Consider the following 7743-nt stretch of genomic DNA (forward strand, 5'->3'; position numbering starts at 1 on the left):
AAAAAAAAAAAAAACTTAGCCTGGGTTGGTGACGTCACTGTCAGGACAGCCGCCCAAATAAAAACAAAATTTAATACCAGGGACAGTTTAGTAATATTACATATAGACATCTCACCAAAAAGCCAAAAAGTCAAAAAAGCCAAAAAGCCCTTCCCAAACCAGACTTTTTAGCCCAGGCTAAAATAGTCAAAAAAGTCAAAAAATCAAAAAGCCAACCCACTTTCCAAACGAAGGCTAAGATGGATATGACCAATGATGAACGGCGGATAGAGCTACTCAACTCTCAAGCTCACATATGGAACCACATATTCAACTTCATAAACTCTATGTCACTAAAATGTGCAATTCAACTAGGCATACCAGACATAATCTACAAACATGGCCGAGCCATGCCTCTCTCGGAGCTCGTTGCAGCTCTTCCAATCAACCATTCCAAAGCCCAGTGTGTCTACTGTTAAAATTGATGTATTATTGATTGATGTATGTTATGTTTACAATGAGTCCTATATATAGAAGATTAGAGGAGGTAGGTATGTAGTAGGTGGAGTAGTAGGTGGAGTAGGTGAAGTGGGTGGAGTAGGTGTAGTGGTAGGTTTTGGTAGGTTTTAACAGCCCCCCGTAAACTCAAAGAGGATAGGAACTAACCAACTTGAGTTTGGAGAGAGTAACAAAACAAGAAAATAGACTAATACATAAAATAAAAGAGGATAGGAGACATTGTATGGTCGTGTCAGACCGTTGGTGAAGACACTAGATGGTTATGTCATAACGTTGTAGAGGACATTGGATGGTTGTGTCATAACGTTGTAGAGGACACTGGATGGGTGTGTCATAACGTTGTAGAGGACACTGGATGGTTGTGGCAGACCGTTGTAGCAGATAAAGTCTGGACAGTTGACGAGGTCACACCGAACCGATGGAGAAGCTAACCGGAATCAATGTTGGGACAGTTTATGGGGTCACGTCGGACCGTTGGAAAATACACTGTAGGATGGTGTATATAGGCTGCCCAAATATATATATACATGGATATATATATCGAGCCCTCAAAAGTCGCGCCCTCAAAAGGCATCGAGCGGAGCCATCAAAAGTCGTACCCGACAGAAAGCGTCGAGCCATCAAAAGGTGAGCCGGAGACGCGGCGAGGCACGTGAGCGACAGAGCGGCGTGTCGGCCGCGTCGTCAGTGTCGATATAAACCAATGCGGAGGCTGTGGAAACCAAACCAGGCATTGTCATTCTGAAACACTCTGTAAATACTCTGGATCCAACCCTTTGCTGAAAAAACTCTGCGTTTTCGGAGAGAGAAACTTTGTAACACTCTGTAGCCCAGAAATGGCCTCTTCTTCTCGTGGTCTGCTCACTCTCTTTCCAGACCTCAACGAGTCAACAAGAGAGATAACTGGTGCGGTGGCCCGTGAACTTCAACCAAACACCTCTGGTTTTGCTCCGTTGAACTTTCCGATGCGGTCTGTGGAGCAAAAAATGGCAGTGCAAACGGATATTGAGGCCAATCAGTATACATTGAAGTCATGTGTGGAGACCATGACTGCGGTCACAAACTTGTCGCACCGGCTTCAGAGTAGGACAAATGAGGTGCAGCAGTTAAACGCCCAACTGGCTTTGCTCCAGCGCATGTATAAGGATGCACGAGCAGAGATAAGTGTGCTAAAGGCGGAAAATAAGGAGCTGAAGCGGAAGGCCACCGTGATGTTCCGATTTGGAGGTCCGCCATATGCTGCAGTGGAGGAGCAGGGGGGAGTGAATGTGCTTGGTGGATTAGGAAGCACAGAGGCAGCACCGTCAAGGACCGCCCAGGACGGAGGCAAAAAGAAGAGACTGGCGGCAGAGTAGGTCGGTGGGTGGCCGTCTGCAGAAAAGAAAACAAATCTGTTGTTGTTGTGATGGTGATCTTGTGTGGTTTTTTTTTTTTTTTTTTTTTTTTTTTTTTTTGTTGTGGTGTAAAATGTGGATCGGGGTGAATCTCTGAGATGAATAAAATATGGTTTGTTGTGCAAATTTGTAAATGGTTTTGGGTTGTTTGTTTTTTTTGTTTGTTTTTTTCGTTTTTGTTTTTTTTTGTTAATAATAATAATAATAATATATTAATGGGGAAAGCATGTGCGCTCTGGGTTGGAAAGTGAAAAAAATGAGAGAGAGAGAGAGAGTGGGGTACATGATGATGATGTTGGGTCTGTTTAGCTCTGTGATAGCCGTGTGTGAGAAGATGAAGTTGGTGGTGTGAAGTGTGTGTCCTCTCTCTCTCTAAACCGTGTGTGTGTTGTGTGTGGGCTCTCTCTCTTTAAACTGTGTGTGTGTGAATGGTGTGTTGGGTGTAATGCTCTCTCTGTCTCTAAACCGTGTGTGTGAATCTGGAGGGTTCTTCCTGCGGAGGTGGTGGGGATCTGGAGGGTTCCGCCGACGGACATGGCGATGGCGGGGACAGTGCCGGTGACGGTGGCAGAGATGATGGAAGGCTCGGCGTGTTCCAGCAACCACCGGATGGTCTCGCCGTCGGACTTGTGGCGGAGTTCTTGGGTTAGTTGGAAGATCCGGGCGGCGCAGGTGGCGGGGATTCGGATTCTCCGCCATCGGCCCTCCACCTTGGTGTGGCGGTCCTTGGGAGGCGCCGCTGCAGATGGTCTGATCTACAACGGCAGGGGCATCGCAGCGGCCGGTAACATCCCAAATTCCGCAGGTGGCTCCTCCTTCAATGCCACTGCTGGCCGTGGCGGCGATTGACGTAGTTTCTGGGGTAGCTCCGAAGTTAGCGGTGGCGTTGAGTCCATATCACCTCCACCGTTGATTCTGTGATCACTTGTCTGTTTGTGAGTGTGTTGAGTGTCTCCAGGTGTGTGATCTGTGTGGAAGGAGAGAGAGATATGGAAGACGCTGTGGAGAGTGGAAGGTATGTGTAGAAAATTCCAGCGGGCAGCAAAGGCAAAGTTGCCCGCCGGCTGCCCGCCGGTGACAAAGAAATACAGGCTTAAATCTTATAGCTCTGATACCATGTTAAAATTGATGTATTATTGATTGATGTATGTTATGTTTACAATGAGTCCTATATATAGAAGATTAGAGGAGGTAGGTATGTAGTAGGTGGAGTAGTAGGTGGAGTAGGTGAAGTGGGTGGAGTAGGTGTAGTGGTAGGTTTTGGTAGGTTTTAACATCTACCGCCTCATGCGCATCCTCGTGCATCCCGGCTTCTTTACTGAGGAGAAGCTCTCCAAAAATGCGAAGGAAGAACAAGACAGCTATTTGCTCACACCGGCCTCTCGGCTCCTACTGAAAGATGAGCCATTGAGCGTGACACCATTTTTGTTGGCCATGTTAGATCCAATCTTGACAAAGCCGTGGCATCGTGTGAGTGAATGGTTCCAAAATGGCGATCCCACGCCGTTTGACACAGCTCATGGGAGGACGCTTTGGGAATATGGGCGACATGAACCAAGGCTGAACCATTTCTTGAATGAAGCAATGGCTAGTGATGCCCGGTTAGTCACAAAGGTGCTTGTTAAGGACTGTAAGGGGGTTTTTGAGGGCTTGCACTCGTTGGTTGATGTTGGAGGTAGCACGGGCACAGTGGCAAAGGCCATTGCTGATGCTTTCCCAAACTTGAAGTGCACTGTGTTGGATTTCCCACATGTGGTTTCTGGCTTGCAAGGGACTGACAAGTTGAACTATGAAGGAACCAATCATAAATATCTATGTAAAAAAGTGATGCAAAATAGTCACAAAAATTCATTGAGATATAGCATTTTTCAAAATATACATTCATTCTTTAAATTTTATTATAGAAGCACACGATTGTAGCACAACACCGTACTAGGATGGTAAGGTGATCAGCATGATCAGCACTGCACAAACACATGCGATGCGAACCATATAAACAAAACAAAAGGAGATGTTTATATTTGCTTAGCAATACATAATAAACCATGACAAGTTTGAATTGAATTGTTCTAAGGACAAACCTCAATGAAAGACGTCAAACCCAGAATGGGAGTGATTTTATAGTCACTGAAACCGTACTAGAAATTAGGTTCACTGAATATTTTTTATTTGTGAGAGATTTACCCTTTTCTGAAATAATTTAGTGAGCAGTCATTTTGTTTATTTTGAAAGACTTTATGTTTTCAATTTTACCCTTATATTTATTTGTTGACTTCTTCTTCTTCTTTTTTTTTTTATTTTGTTTTTTTATTTTTTTTATCTATTAACTTTTTTTGACTATTCAAATTTATATATATATTTCAAATTTGTTTGACTGTTTTTTCAAATTTATATCTATCTATTGAATTTTTTTCCTTATCTGTTAAATTATTTTCTCTATCTGTTTAAATTCTATAGGCTTCTCTCTTTAATTTTTTCAATCTGTTGAAATTCTTGTGTTGATTTTTCTTATTTGTTGAAATTCTTATGCTAATTTTTCTTTTATGCTGACACCTATTTTTATCTATTTAATTTTTTGAATGAACGAACATTAGTCATATATATATATATATAGAGAGAGAGAGAGAGAGAGAATTAAACAGATTGTATGCAAACAAAACGTAAAAATATTTTTACAGAGCACAAAAACAAACACATATATACAAATTTATTCAAATCTATTCAATTAAAACATTAGGGTAAATTACATTGACACCCCCTGAGGTTTATATTTATTACAGTTTCCCCCCTCGCGTTTTGGAAATTACATCTCCCTTCCTGAGGTTTAAAGTTTCATTACAGATTCCTCCCTCAGCAATTTAATTTTTTAAATACCAATTTTGCCCTCACTAGGTAAATTACTTTAACACCCCTCACATTTTAGAAATTACAATCACCTCCCTAAGGTTTGAAGTAGCATTACCAATTGCTCCCTCCGTTAGTATTAGTTGGAAAAAAAATTCATTGAAAAAAAAATTAATTGGAAAAAAATTTATTTGAAAAAAAAATTAATTGAAAAAAAAATTATTTGAAAACAAATTTTGTTAGTAAAAGTTTTAAATTTCTGTTTAAAACCAACGTAAACTCATTTTTTGAATTTACGTTTTTTCCTCAAATTTACAAATTGAGATAACCATTTATAAACCAAAAAAATTATCAAACAAGTTTTTATGACAGTTTTTTTTAATTTTTGTAAATATAAATTAAAAATTGAAAACGAAATGGTAACCAAACAGGTTTCAGATGGTAAAAATATCGTTAAATTAATAAATAATTAAATAAGTTACCAATGTAAGAAATGACTTATCAAAAGATTCTTAGACTATGTATGGTTTGATTTTACACAAACATACAGGTATATCAATAAAGCGTGAAGGGAAATTCTACTTACACAACAGATTTATCTCTTTACATTTTTTATTGGAGATATATATATATATATATATATATATAATTTTATCCATGTGTGAAATTATCTTTAAGGACAAAAAATAAAAATTGAGTAGATTTGATTATCTCTTTACATCCATTACATTGTTTTCTCATTTCTTCTTCTCTGTTATACATTTACTTTCAAAAAGTGAGAATCACAATGTTTTGATTATAAAAGAAATCAATGGATGAAGAATGGTAATGAATGACCAGCAAAAAAAAGTGAAATTGTGAGTTTTTTTCTTTATTTTTTATATTTTCATTTCATTTTTAAAAAGGAATATTTGGCTTTTGTTCAATATGTCAAAACTGAACAAAATTAAATAGCCCGGAATAATATTACCGAATAAAAAATACATAGCTAGTAATCCACTGCTGAATAAAGAGTACATGTCCAGTAATTCACTGCAAACATTTCCAGTTTCATTTTTTGACATTTTTGTTTTTAATTTTGTTTTTGTGTTTTTGTATTTTTTTTTTTATACTTTGAATGATTATGCTTCTATTTATTACAGTAAGACTAGTAGTGCATTATTAATGGTTTGTTAGATTTATCTGTTTCCTAGTCATCTAGTACTTTCGAAAGTAACTAATTGGATTCATTTTTATCACTCATGTGCTAATGGATGGGAGAAAAGCACATACTACCCGTATTGATCAATTCCGTACACTTATCAGCTCTAATGTAATAACTATCGAAACTATCATTATAGATATATTGTGATAACATCTCAGTGTGTTTTTATAAATATTTGTACACTTTATGTTTTTATGGATACTTGATGTTTTAAGGAAAGTTAATCTGTAAATGTGCGGAACAAATGGTTAGACAAATCTAATTTATTCCGCAACATGATACCAGAATAATAAAAATTGTTTGGCAATATATAACTGATCAGACCCATCATAAATTTAGAAGAAAAAAAAATAATATTTTAAGGAAAGTGAATCTGTAAATGTGTGACAATATATGGATGGGCACATATAGTTTGTTCGGTAACATAACACTAGAGTAATTCAAAAATAATAGGTGCAATGAGAAAAATCTGTAAGGATTTTAAAAGGGGTTTAATTTAAAGTTAATTTTGATATAATAAAGAGTAAAATGAGAATTTTAATTATTTCTTGACAATATAATAATAAAATATGTGTAAAGATAAAATTATAGTGTAAATAGAATTTTTCAAACGCGAATCATATGAAGCATAATGCGACAATATAAATTGAAAAGATGACCATTTGCTACGTAAATTACATAATTAACTGTTGTTCTAGTGCTTTGCATTATTGTTGTTGGTCCACCCATTTCAATACTTGAACGTTTTTTTTGGGTAATTTTACTTACACGTTTAATTGTCTTAATAGCTGTCACGAGACACATTTTTTTGTTTTATGTGCTCATGGTGCTGCTATGCACATTATTGAAGTTGTTATATATAGATATAAATGTTTGCAAGAGTTGCGTTGTACATGAAGCATAATAAGGCATATCTTAATAAGGGGTCGTTTGGGAAAGGCTTCCGGGCTAAATTAGTCACTAAATGTTAAAAGAGGCTAATTTAGCCAGTAAAGGACAAAAGAGCCACAGTTGGTTGGCAACAATAAACGGTCAGGGAAATTTACGAAACTACCCCTCATGAAGAGGGGCTTGAGGCAGCACAAACAAAAAATAAAAAAATTTCCCAAAAAACACATTTTCCCAGAACAAACAAAGTTGAAAAAAAAAATTAAAAACATTTTTTTTGTTTTTTGTTAAAATATTTTATAAAAATAAATTCAAACTCTATTTTATAAAAATAGTTTTAAATATTTCAATTTTTTTGTTATGTATTTGGTTATGATTTGCGTGTAGAGTTGTGAAAGTACTGTGGAGTTTCAAGTTATGTGTTTAGTTATGAGTTTTAAAAATAATTTATTACTTAAGTTTTATTTTATGTGTTTGGTTATGATTTGAATGTAGAGTTATTTTTAAATTTAAAATATTAACATTTTAAATTATTTAAATTTTTTCGATTTCAATTTTGTGAATATTTATTTTAATTTTTTACTTATTCAATTTTGAAGATTATTTACATTATTTAAATATTTAAAATAAAATATTACGATTTAACATATTATGATTTGAGTGTAGAGGTTTGAAAATAGTATGGAATTTCGAGTTATGTGTTTGGTTATGAGTTAACTCAATTATTTATTAATTGAGTTTCATTTTATATGTTTGGTTACGACTAGAGTGTAGAGTTGTTTTTAAATTTAAAATATTAACATTTTAAATTATTTAAAATTTTTGAATATTTAAATTATTTAAATTTTGTTGTTAAAATAATTTTTTTTTATTTTGATGTGTTTGATACGGCTCATTGAATTTTTTTTTTAAAAA

General features: G+C 35.7%; 1 pseudogene; it reads left to right on the forward strand.

Annotated features, from left to right (window-relative positions):
- The first annotated feature begins 239 nt into the window (after nt 1-239).
- Nucleotides 240-4363, forward strand: LOC114286921 (putative O-methyltransferase 3 pseudogene; annotated as a pseudogene).
- Nucleotides 4364-7743: the final 3380 nt, after the last annotated feature.

Source organism: Camellia sinensis, chromosome 7 (genome assembly GCF_055761805.1).
Source record: "Camellia sinensis isolate YWXY chromosome 7, ASM5576180v1, whole genome shotgun sequence".
Taxonomy (NCBI): domain Eukaryota; kingdom Viridiplantae; phylum Streptophyta; class Magnoliopsida; order Ericales; family Theaceae; genus Camellia; species Camellia sinensis.